The sequence below is a fragment of the Nerophis ophidion genome, linkage group LG09, assembly GCF_033978795.1.
Source record: "Nerophis ophidion isolate RoL-2023_Sa linkage group LG09, RoL_Noph_v1.0, whole genome shotgun sequence".
Lineage (NCBI taxonomy): Eukaryota > Metazoa > Chordata > Actinopteri > Syngnathiformes > Syngnathidae > Nerophis > Nerophis ophidion.
In genome coordinates this window covers 17,283,472-17,297,050 of record NC_084619.1, presented here as the reverse complement: position 1 = coordinate 17,297,050, position 13,579 = coordinate 17,283,472, and the positions used below count along the sequence as shown (strand labels likewise).

General features: G+C 37.1%; 1 protein-coding gene across 21 annotated transcripts in view; it reads right to left on the bottom strand.

The window, feature by feature from the left end:
- The window catches only part of nrxn1a (neurexin 1a), a 775,979-nt gene that overhangs the window by 499,432 nt on the left and 262,968 nt on the right, over positions 1–13,579 (bottom strand). The window lies entirely within an intron of this gene.

Genomic DNA, 13,579 nt, shown 5'->3' with positions numbered 1-13,579 from the left:
GAACAAGGAAATTGGATACAATTGCTATGGTATGAAGAGGGGTAGGATTAAATAAACTCAGCTTCTTCCTACTCCATTTCCGACGTTGTCAAACTATGACTTGGATTAAGGTTGTTTCATCGACGCAGAGGGAAGTTAGCACGAGCGAGACGTGAATGTGAGTACAACTTTTTATTTTAACACTATAACAAAAGACAAACAAAAAGCGCTCACAATCGAGGTACAAAACTTGGCCATAACCTATAACCTGCTACCCAAGAATGTACAATTATTCTCAACAAAAGATTGAAATATAACCTTGGAAGAAAATCTACATTTGTATGCTTTTACAACACATAAAACTTTGACCATATCAATATGTGGAATTCAATTATTGGAATGGATTAACCTAAGAAATCAAACAAAGCACCAATATGATTTGGTTTAAGAGACTGTTCAAACTACAAGTGTTCACAAAGAACATACAACAAGAATAATGATAAACATCAATAACCCTTTATTGGTTTTCTTTCATTGAGACAAAGATAATTTATGTATTTAATATTTTTTTGCTAACTATGGTAAATTATTTATTATTTATGTGTTCACTGTTACGTTACAGAGAACAAGGAAATTGGATAAAATTGCTATGGTATGAAGAGGGGTTGGATTAAATAAACTCAGCTTCTTCCTACTCCTTTTCCGACGTTGTCAAACTATGACTTGGATTAAGGTTGTTTCTTCGACGCAGAGGGAAGTTAGCACGAGCGAGACGTGAATGTGAGTACATCTTTTTATTTTAACACTATAACTAACAAAAGACAAACAAAAAGCGCTCACAATGGAGGTACAAAACTTGGCTATGGAAACAAACACTTGCGCTATGGCATAAACTATGGACATAAACAAAAGACTTAGCACAAAGGCAATTAACTGTGAACTATAAACAAAAACTTACACGACACGGAACTGTGAACAAGGGCAGGAAAGTAGGAACAGCATGGGTAGGGTGTGAAGATGCCAGGACCAAGACAGAAAAAGAATGACTTAAATAGCAGCTGTGATGATTAGTGAAAACAGGTGTGAGGCTGGGGACAGGGACGTGACTAGGAGACCAGGTGATACTAATGGGTAACTATGGTAACAAAACAAACCAGGAAGTGCAAAATGCAAGAACTGAATGTTCAAAAAAGCAAAACATAACATGACCAAACATAACAAAAACACAACATAATCCACAGGCGTGACAGACGTGCTTAATGAAACAATTGGAATGTGTGATGAATTGCATTGTATCGTATGCATGTTTGAAATAAACAAACTGAACTGAACCGAACTTTGAAATCCATCCATCCATTTTCTACCGCTTGTCCCTTTTGGGCGGGGTACACCCTGGACAAATCACCACCTCATCGCAGGGCCAACACATAGACAGACCACAAACTTCAATTATATATTTTTTTATGGTACTAGTTTAGTTACTATACGTCGCAGTTTTTTTCATAGTTTGGCCATGGGTGCGACATATACTCCGGAGCGACTTATGTGTAAAATTATTAACACATTACCGCAAAATATCAATTAATATTATTTAGCTCATTCGCGGAAGAGACGAAGAAAATGTCAGCAATCGTCACACACACGTCAACCAATTAGAATTCGGCGAGGGAAGGTTATGGCAGAAATGCATTGTGGGTCATGGGATGCTAACTGCTATATGCTATTTGCTACTGCCGTAGCTTTTGAAATGGATCATTTCATCGTTGGCGGTAACTTATAAAAACTGAGAAGGGCTGAACAAAAATGGCACCGAAAAGGAAATCATGTACTGCAGATTACGAGCTGGACGTAGTGAAATATGCAGCAGAAAAAGGAAGTGGCGCATACCTTTGGAGTTGGCAGAGTTGTTTAGAAGCGACATCGAGGAAGAAGATTTCATGGGATTTATCGATTAGGAGTGACGGATTGTTTGGTAAACATATAGCATGTTCTATATGTTATAGTTATTTGAATGACTCTTAGCATAATATGTTACGTTAACATACCAGGCACCTTCTCAGTTGGTTATTTATGAGTCATATAACGTACACTTAGTCAGCCTGTTGTTCACTATTCTTTATTTATTTTAAATTGCCTTTCAAATGTCTATTCTTGGTGTTGGATTTTATCAAAAAAATTTCCCCCGAGAAATGCGATTTATACTCCAGTGTGACGTATATTTGTTTTTTTCCTTCTTTTTTATGCATTTTCGGCCGGTGCGACGTATACTTTTCAAAGTTTCTTTGTCTCTAACATACATCACATGGTCACACTTGTGCAGTTCAACTTAAATGAAATATTTATGATGAAGTGGTGATTTGTCCAGGGTGTACCCGGCCTTCCGCCCAAATGCAGCTGAGATTGACTCCAGCGACCCCCCGCCACCCCAAAAGGGACAAGCGGTAAAAAATGGATGGATGGATACAAACATCCACTTTCTTTGTTTATCACGTACCAGCTTACCATTGTTCTACTAGTAATAGAAAGGGTGAAAGTGCTTTAACAATTTACTTCTGCCATTGACTTCGTTGCAGTTTAATTGGGAAATAAATGAGACCAGTGTACCATTAAGGTAATTAGCGCAGTGGACCAGAATGCCTGTGGGAATTTATTTATTTTTTTTTTACTCTTATTTGTGCTTCGCTTTCCAAAAGATGGATCTGTTGTGGCCCACTCATCCTTAGTAAGGAGTCTGCACCACTCTTTGCATTTAGTGAATTAATCTCAAGTTTTGGCTTCAAGGGATGGCAGAGTAAACTTTGTTTTTACCCAGATTTGCAACACAAAACATCACAATCTGCGATGAGGTGGCGACTTGTCCAGGGTGTACACCGCCTTCTGCCCGATTGTAGCTGAGATAGGCGCCAGCGCCCCCCGTGACCCCCCCAGAAAAAGGGAATAACCAGTAATAAATGGATGGATGTAAACATCACAATGCTAAGTCCAACCCATGATGTCAAGTAAATATTGTTGTTTAATTGATTTATATACTTATATTTGTTTGTCTTTAATGCCAAATAAATGATAAATGATAAATGGGTTGTACTTGTATAGCGCTTTTCTACCTTCAAGGTAAAGAGATGTGCTTGTCCACAATATGGTGTGTGGTTCCATGAAGCGCTTTTACGCACATTATCCACTTTTTACATTAACACAGTAACTATGCACTTCTCTGATGTACCGCGCTTTTCGTACCATAGGGCGTACCGGATTATGAGGTGCACTGCCAATAAGCGGGTCTATTCAGGTCTTGTTTCATGCAAGGGTCAAAATAAAGGGTTCGTATTACAGGGTTTTTCCTTAGATTGCCAAGATACCTGTGGGGGTGGGGTCGTGGTTATGGCCGTTGTAAGGGGGTGTGGTCAATATGACGTAATTCTATTATGTGCGATTGTGCATATGTTTTCTTTAAAAGGACAAAAGAAATATATTAATACATTTAAAATAAATCTGTTTTTATTAATTATAGCTACAATTTTATACGATACAATATTAGCATCTATTAGTGGTGTTATTGCGGACTGTGCTCTTTACTTCTGTCGCTCCATATCCGCCACAAAAAGCGAGCTACAGACAACATGACATCACACTAGACTTTCTCTCCTCAAAAGCTGCCACTGTCCTTGTTAGAATAATCACGTATACATTATCATACAACTTTAGTATGCTTAAAGTCTGTTGCTATAGTTATTATCTATTCTGCTCAAGCTGTACTTTTTCTATCTAAACTTTTTGTCTGAGGGGTGGACTCAGCCGCAAATGTTATCTTTGTTTTAGCCGGCTGACTCTTTCAGAGGTGGCTTCAGTGATGTTGACTGGGGAACAGCTGAATGAATAGAGGGACGGGGGAGCTGTAACTTAGAGCATAGGGCGAGACTGTGTCTAAGTGTGCAGCTCCATGCGTTCTCCTCATGAGCAAAATTGAACTCTGTCTCTGCATGATCCCTTGCCTGGAGTCTGTTTAATAGATGTCATTAGTGTTTGAACCTGACAGTCGTCTTACATTCTGAAGATCGCTGTCTGCGGGTATATCTCAGATATATTATATCTCAGATGCTGCCTGCGTTCGAGACGACTCTGTGCGTAGGGCTTACAACACAACATTCTTTTTTGACGGTTCCGGTGATCAAAGTACGTCTTTTTCCGGCGGCCAAATTTTCGTAACATCACTAGGCAATAGTACGCAAATAATAAACTATATATGTATCCATTCATATTGTAGATACCTGCTGGTGTTATTGTGTCCGTTTGTGTGTTATGATAGTATTTTTTCCCATGATCTGTGAACACAACGTGTCGGCATGAAAAGAAGAAGTGTTGTTGTCGGTCTTGGAGTGCAACACTGAGCCATGTGTGCACGGAAGAAAAACTTGTTGAAATCAGACTCGTTGATAGCATAAGATTGGCAAAAAGTTGTAAAGAGCGTCGGAATTTGTGTGACTTCTTCTGGAAGCTACAATACAATAGACTACTTTATTTAGTTTTTACGTAAAAACTAATTTTTAAGTTATTGCTGTGGCGCACCGCCATGATCAAATACATTAACCCTGTATTATTTATAATTGTTCTACATTTAAAACACTTCTTTGTGGTCTGCATAACATGCAATAGTGGTTCTTTGGTCAAAATGTTACATAGATTATATTTTAAAGACCATCTTCAAGCCATTTTCCGACGATTTCTTCAGCATGCGTCTTATTTTACGTGGCTCCACTTCGGCAGCGTCTTCTCCCTGTCATTTTTGTTGCACCGACAGTTGTAAGCGCCTCCATAGCGAGTCTACTGACAGATACAAATTAGAACTTTACGCTACTTAATATTACAAATGGCAACAGTGAAGAATTAATACCCCACAACTAGAGGATAGGGAAAAAGAAGAAGCTTATTGACCATGGCCGACATGCGCAAATAGCAAATATAAATGGGTTAATAAATAAATGGGTTGTACTTGTATAGCGCTTTTCTACCTTCAAGGTACTCAAAGCGCTTTGACACTATTTCCACATTTACCCATTCACACACACATTCACACACTGATGGAGGGAGCTGCCATGCAAGGCGCTAACCAGCACCCATCAGGAGCAAGGGTGAAGTGTCTTGCTCAGGACACAATGGACGTGACGAGGTTGGTACTAGGTGGGGATTGAACCAGGGACCCTCGGGTTGCACACGGCCACTCTTCCACTGCGCCACACCATCCCATATGTCTCCCAACTGTTACCATTTTGGGTTACTTATACACACGCCGTAATGATATCTGTATGCTGAAGCACAATACATCTGACTATGGCAGCAGCAATGATTTGCTTTTGATCAAGCGATGCGGCTTTGTAGCTTACCAAACTTGTACTAAAATGTTTTTACATAATTTTGAGCACCATGTGGAATGTTTTATATTCTCAACGAAACAACAACATTTTGGTGTTGCTTGCTTATGATTACTTGCTTGTGTCATTTGTCGAACAGGCGTCAATTTGCAGTCCACACGTATCTCTTATGTGTGACTGCCATCTACCGGTCACACTTGTCATTACACTATGTACCATATTAAATTGCTTTGAGGTTGCTAGACACAGCCAGTATTAATATGTACATTAGGCGCACCAGTCTGTAAGGCACACTGTCAATTTTAGAGACATTGAAAGGATTTTGAGTGTGTCTTGCAGTACGAAAAATACAGAATTAGATAATAAAATAGACACAAAAGTCACATTGAAGAGTAGAGGACACACATATTAGCAACAATAGCATAACTACAGTGCAACCATCACATGTTGAAAACGTATACAATGTTACTATGTTACTATTCAAAAAGAAAAACAATATACTAAAATGTACACTGTGGCCCAGTGGTTTGAGTGTCCGCCCAGAGATCGGTAGGTTGTGAGTTCAAACCCCAGCCGAGTCATACCAATGACTATAAAAATGTGACCCAATACCTCCCTGCTTGGCACTCAGCATCAAGGGTTGGAATTGAGGGTTAAATCACCAAAATGATTCCTGGGCGTGGCCACCACTGCTGCCCACTGCTCCCCTCATCTCTCAGAAATGCAGAGAATAATTTCGCCACACCTAGTGTGTGTGTGTGACAGTCATTGGAACTTTAACTTTAACTTAACTCTCATGGTTGTACAGTTATACCTTGTATATCCCGGAGGTTACATTCCAGATCCCCACACACACATACTAATTGAAATAGGGACACTAATTATTTTATGATTAATTTAATTGTCATATGCATTTAAAGTCCGCGAAGCTTTCACACACACTTCCTACTGGTGAGTTGCAATCACGAGACCTAGAGGCACATCCGGGTACTTCTGGGTTTCAGGTGATGGTCTAAACCCCCGGAGGTTATTGGTTATTCACCTTAATTTGTGCAGATTTAGGCTTATTTTGAAAGGTTTACAGGCAAATATAAAAGTAATCATGAGAAAATATTTTAAATAGGATCAAGTGGATTTTTTACTCTTTCAAGAAAAATATATTTTTTTAAATATTTAAACCATTTACCATCACTAAGAGGTTACCGCTACCTCACTTCACTCGACACTTACGGTATTTTGAGAAGAAAAGATTGGAAGAACATCATGTTTTTACATCAGAAGGGTTTCCACAAGTGGAGCAATTATCCGTAAAAGACAATGTTGGATTTATTTGTGCATCGGTAAGTAACGTAAATGATTGGCATAACAAGTACGATGCTGCTGTGATCGTGGCGCTAATGAGAAAAAGGATACGTTTGTTTGAAGTTGATTTCCTGCTAGAAATATTAGAATAATCTACAATTCATGTCTGCAGTTGTTTTTATGGTGCAAAGTTCTTATTTTGTGTCAGTATTTGGCCATTGATGTTCCTGTTATTCGTCAATGTTTGCTCGTGACATCAAGATTCAGTATATGCTGTTGAGCCTACGAGATATGTATTTATTTAATTTATTAATACTATTAAGGATATTTTCTTGATCCTAACAAATATGCTGTAATGTGTCGAACAGAACACTTGGCTTTCTTGCACAACAACAACTAAGCTTCTAGTTTCTTTCATGAAAATCGACAAGAAAAATAAGGTGGATTGGACCAAAAATCACAATATCTATAACTCACACTTAAAATGACGTTAGTTTATTAGCACAACCAGGTCTTCGTAGATGTATTTAGGCATAGCAACCACGAAAGAATAATAAACTAATATCATATTTCATCATTTGTTTATGTTTAGTTCTGCTATCAAACACTATTAATATACAAACATAGTACAGAATAAACTTGTTTGCATCACAGAAAGTTTCTCAAACAAATCAAATGTTCAAACAATTGTTGTACGGTATACCAGTATTAATATAGTACCGCAATACTAATGAATCATATTCGGTACTATACCGCCTCTGAAAAGCACCGGTGGTGATAAATGATGATGAATGATACCAAGTACAAGAGCGTATCTAGTCGATACTACTATGATTACATCGATATTTTTGCCATCACAACATTTGCTCTCGTTTTTTTAAATTTATATAATATTTACAAACTCAGAAAATATGTACTTGAACACATGGGGACTTGGTATCGGACTGATACCCAAATGTTTGGTATCATCGAAAACTCATGTAAAGCATCCAAACAACAGAAGAATAAATGATTATTACATTTTAACAGAAGTGTAGATAAAACATGTTAAAAGAGAACATGAGCCGATATTAACAGTAAATGAACAAGTAGATAAATAATTAATTTTCTACCACTTGTCCTTAATAATGTTGAAAAAATAATAGAATGGAAAATGACACAATATGTTACTGCATATATCTGCAGACTACATTAGGAGCCTTTGTTTGCTTACTTACTAGTAAAAGACAAGTTGTCTTGTATATTAAAATCTTATTTAAGGACAAACTTGCAAAAAGAAACATGTTTAATGTACCGTAAGATTTTTTTGTTAAAATAAAGCCAATAATGGAATTTTTTTGTGGTGCCTCTTATTTAGAAAAGTATCGAAAAGTACCGAAAAGTATCTAAATATTGTTGGTACCGACACCAAAATATTGGTATCGTGATAACACTAGTTCAAACCAACATTTTACAAAGTGATCGCTGCAGACACAAGCACGGTCTGATTGTATTCCACAAGATGATGAAAGGGATATTTTTAAGAGCCATTTCCTATTTTCCTGACATTCTGTTTTTTCCTGACATCCCTGCCTTCATGAGCCACTTTTTTCAGGAAAATATCTCTCTTTTTGAACGACTGCAACACCCAGGAACATACTGTAGTACCTGATTCACAAACAGTTGAAAGAGATTTAAGCTTGTTCTAAGCCTGCTTATCTTTTTTGTTTTTCTAAACAAAACTCTTCCGTCTGAAGCGGTGGGACAATAAATGAGGCAATATCAACTACCTGGTTGCAAGTCTGATGCAATCCACTAGGATGGAGATTTTTCCTTCAGGACGTCATGAAAAGTGGAGCAAACAAGTGACGAAGATGATAATTGGTGCTAAAAACAGGCTTGGGGCACACATTTGACTGTCATTACATCATTAAAAAAGTTAATGTTGCATATTCATGTAACATTTAAAATAGTGCCGATTGTTTAATTTTCCAACAGATGAAAATCAATAATAATTCCTAATATTGTTTGTATTTTTGAATTGGTTGCAATTTGGCAGATGAATAGACAACTTAAAAACAAGAACCCTTTTCTACAGGTTTGATTACTATATGTCACTTTTTGTAAACATTTACAGGTAAACACTGAAGCAGGGGTGACAAACTCATTTTAAATCGGGGGCCACATGGAGAAAAATCTACATACTTAAAATCACGGCCCGATAACTTAAAAATAAAGACGACTTCAAATTGTTTTCTTTGTTTAAAAATAGATAAAGCACTTTCTGGAAATGTACAAATCATATTGTTGTTGGTTTTTTTTTACACTTACATGTTGCGGTTAATAGTATTTTATCTTTATTTGTTGTTATATGTACTTTCTGAATAAATGATGTGATAATGTCCATCAGTCAACTCATTGGTGTTCATTTTCAATTCATCAAGATAAAAAAATAACATCCAAATCAAATTACTGGATGTTATTTATGTAGTTTGCTCATGTTTCTCGACTAGTGCACTAACATCATATGTTTTGTTTTTGTTTTTTTTACATATGTAGTATAATCTACAAAGATACAAATAATTTATATTGCGACATCTACCGGACTGGTTTAGAACAGCAGTTTGATTTTCATTTTTTTAGTTAGCAAACTCATCCTGAGGGCCGGATAAAACCTGTTTGCGGGCCTGATCCGGCCCAGGATCCTTAGGTTTGACACCCCTGTACTAAAGCCTTGTCATGGATGAAAGTTGGTGAAAGACTAGCGTGTATTTTGATTCTATTTTTTAAAACACATCTATACATACCATAAACCTTCATATCTGTATTCTCAGATGTTGCTTGCCAGTGACAGTCACAACTACGGTACCAGGCTAGACCTAAGAGGGGCTCTCACCCGTCTTGAACCCAAAAGTGATGTTTTGAGAAAGACTGTAATGTATCGGGCAATCACTTCCACAATACCTGCTATCAATCACCAGCACAGTGGGCTTTAAGAATAGACTAAAAGGAGAAGTATTGCGTAAAGAGATTATTCTAGATTGTATCTAATGTCATGACTGTTTTTATTGACTATTGAGTATTTTATTGATTATGGGATAAACAGCAGAAAATGGATGGATGATACTTTTTCGTCACTTATTGTTAGTCTTCGGTACACTAATGTATATATTTTAGGCCAGTGGTTCTCAAATGGGGGTACGCGTACCCCTGGGGGTACTTGAAGGAATGCCAAGGGGTACGTGAGATTTTTTTTTCAATACTCAAATAAGAGCAACAATTCAAAAATCCCTTCTAAATATATTTATTGAATAATATTCAACAAAATATGAATGTAAGTTCATAAACTGTGAAAAGAAATGCAACAATGTAATATTCAGTGTTGAGAGCTAGATTTTTTGTGGACATGTTCAATAAATATTGATGTTAAAGATTTCTTTTTTTGTGAAGAAATGTTTAGAATTAAGTTCATGAATCCAGATGGATCTCTATTACAATCCACAAAGAGGGCGCTTTAAGTTGATGATTACTTCTATGTGTAGAAATCGTTTTTTATAATTCATCATCATCATCATTTTATTTCCATTCTTTTCATGAAAATGCATATAAACAAGCCACGTACAGTTGACACTTTCATTGTTTTTTTGTTTCTTATACATTTCCATGATCAGAAATGAACAGATGGAAGAATACTATTCTTATATTTATCTGCCCCCTTTTTAACACAAATTATTTTAGATGACTTTATAACTGTTTCCCTCCACTAACACCTGAACTCCAACATACTTTTTAATTTTCCTTTAAGCATTTTCACAATGACACGTCCAATCTAAATCAAAATTCAGTTTGATATAATTCCAGTTTTCTCTTTTTGTAACTTTTTAAAGTCAAAGATATTCTTACTTAATTGAATCACTTGCAGCAATTTTTTTGTTATTTTTATATATTTTTTTCCAACTAGTTAAAAAAAGACCACTACAAATGAGCAATATTTTGCACCGTTATACAATTTAATAAATCAGAAACTGATGACATAGTGCTGTATTTTACTTCTTTATCTCTTTTTTTCAACCAAAAATCCTTTGCTCTGATTAGGAGGTACTTGAATTAAAAAAATGTTCACAGGGGGTACATCACTGAACAAAGGTTGAGAACCACTGTTTTAGGCCATTGGTTCTTTGTTTTATTTTTGCAAAAATAGATACAGTATATCTATTTTTATATTGCTATTTTTATCCTTGATATAGAAATCATTATGTAACAAAAGTTTATAGTATTTTTTTGTTCTTTGTTGTTGCTATTTTTGTATTATGACAACTTATTATTGGATCATGTTGTACTGCATTTTAATCTTTTGTTTTGTGATTATGTGATGTTTTTTGCCTGGACCCCAGGCAGAATAGTCTCCACTGCGGTGTAGACTAATGGGGATCCTTAATAAACTAAACTAAACTAAAGCGATTCGATCAGGGAGCCTTCCCTGGTACAGATTGTGAGGGCAAATGTTAGATGATGTTGCTGTGACAGCATGCGTGGAATGAAACACTGTTCCATCCAGTGATTTGAACAACAAAATAGAACTGACATATGCCTTTCGAAAGTAGATCACAAAAGTATACTGTACAGGGAATGGATATTATGCATATTATTAGGTAATATTACGCAATGCAATATTCAGTGCTAAAAGATAGTCTTAGTCAGATACTTTCATCTTCCTACTATTACATGGACGCTGCACGTTTAAAGAGGAACGTTATCACCAGACCTATGTAAGCGTCAATATATACTTTGATGGTGCAGAAAAAAAGACCATATATTTTTCTAACCGATTTCCGAACTCCAAATGGGTGAATTTTGGCGAATTAAACGCCTTTCTGTTTATCGCTCATGTGGTGATGACGTCAGAACGTGACGTCTCCGAGGTAATACAGCCGCCATTTTCATTTTCAACACATTGCAAACATTGGGTCTCAGCTCTGATATTTTCCGTTTTTTCGACAATTTTTTGGAACTTTGGAGACATCATGCCTCGTCAGTGTGTTGTCGGAGAGTGTAACAACACTAACAGGGAGGGATTCAAGTTGCACCACTGGCCCGAAGATGCGAAAGTGTCTGCCGCCAGATCCCCATTGAATGTGCGGGAGTGTATCCACATTTTACCGGCGATGACGGACATGGCACAGAGATGTATGGATAACCTGCAGATGCATTTGCAACGATAAAGTCAACAAAATCACAAAGGTGAGTTTTGTTGATGTTGAGTTATGTGCTAATCAGACATATTTGGTCGCGATGTGACTGCCAGCTAATCAATGCTAACATGATATGCTAATCGATGCTAACATGCTATTTACCGGCGGTGCTAAAGCAGACATGGCACAGAGATGTATGGATAACTTGCAGATGCATTTGCAACTATAAAGTCAACAAAATCACAAAGGTGAGTTTTGTTGATGTTGACTGCCAGCTAATCGATGCTAACATGCTACGCTAATTGATGCTATTTACCGGCGGTGCTAAAGCAGACATGGCACAGAGATGTATGGATAACCTGCAGATGCATTTGCAACTATATTACTTTTTCTTCCACCCACATTTAATGCGAAAAAAACCCTTACCAATCGACGGATTTAAGTTGCTCCAGTGTCACAAGATGCAAAAGTCCTGATCGTTTGGTCCGCACATTTTACCGGCGATGCTAACGCAGCTATTCGGCCATGCTATGGCTATGAATAGCGTCAATAGCTATTCGCTCAATAGCTTCAGTTTCTTCTTCAATACTTTCATACTCCAACCATCCGTTTCAAAACATGTGTAATCTGTTGAATCGCTTAAGCCGCTGAAATCCGAGTCTGAATCCGAGCTAATGTCGCTATATCTTGCTGTGTCATCCGCCATTGTTTGTTTACATTGGCAGCACTGTATGACGTCACAGGGAAATGGATAGTCGCATAGCAAATAGCGTAAATCAAGCACTTTAAAGCTTTTTTAGGGATTTTCGTGGTCTGGTAAAATTTTGAAAAAAACTTCAAAAAATACAACAAGCCACTGGGAACTGATTTTTTATTGTTTTTAACCCTTTTGAAATTGTGATAATGTTCCCCTTTAAGGGGCATTACGGAGGTAATGTGCACCGTGTAAATTTGAATTCGGGTTAGTTTTGTTTGCAAAAAGACTTTTAGGTAAATCACGGATGAAAACACAGTCTATGTTAAAAGGCTGCCCGTGTAAGTAAGTCAACAGTGATGAAAGCTTCTTCGCCAGGCAAATTATTAGCTGTGTTGCGTGAGGAGGGCACACTGAGAGGACCACTTTGCACAAAGAACAGTGGGTCTTAAACAAATTAGATACAGCAATAACCACGTCGTTATCCAATCTGCATAATGAGAGCGTATCCAGTGTAAGTGAAGCAGTAATGACAAGGCTTGTTTTGCTTTAGTCCAATAACATCAATGTCCTATTGCTGTTGTAAATGATACATTTCTAAAGCTTTTAAGAAAAGGGTTTCCATAAAATATAAAAGGGGTTACTCGTGAATGGCCTCATTACAGCGTTTTTGGGAAGGGAGAACATGACACCTTTTGTTGAGGTTCAGCAAAACTAATATGATCATGGAGACAGCAGACAATGGTATCGCAGGTAAAATGCTAGCAGGTACACTTTAAAGTCAAACATTAAGGTTAGGTGATAAACAGCATTCTAAGCATACTTGCCAACCTTGAGACCTCCGATTTCGGGAAGTGGGGGTTGGGGGGAGTGGTGAGGGGTGGAGCAGAGGCGTGGTCGGGGGCTTGGTTGGGGTGGGCCGTGGTTAAGAGGGGAGGAGTGTATTTACATCTACAATTCACCAACTCGGGTATTTCATATATATATATATATATATATATATATATATATATATATATATATATATGAAATACTTGACTTTCAGTGAATTCTACCTATATATATTT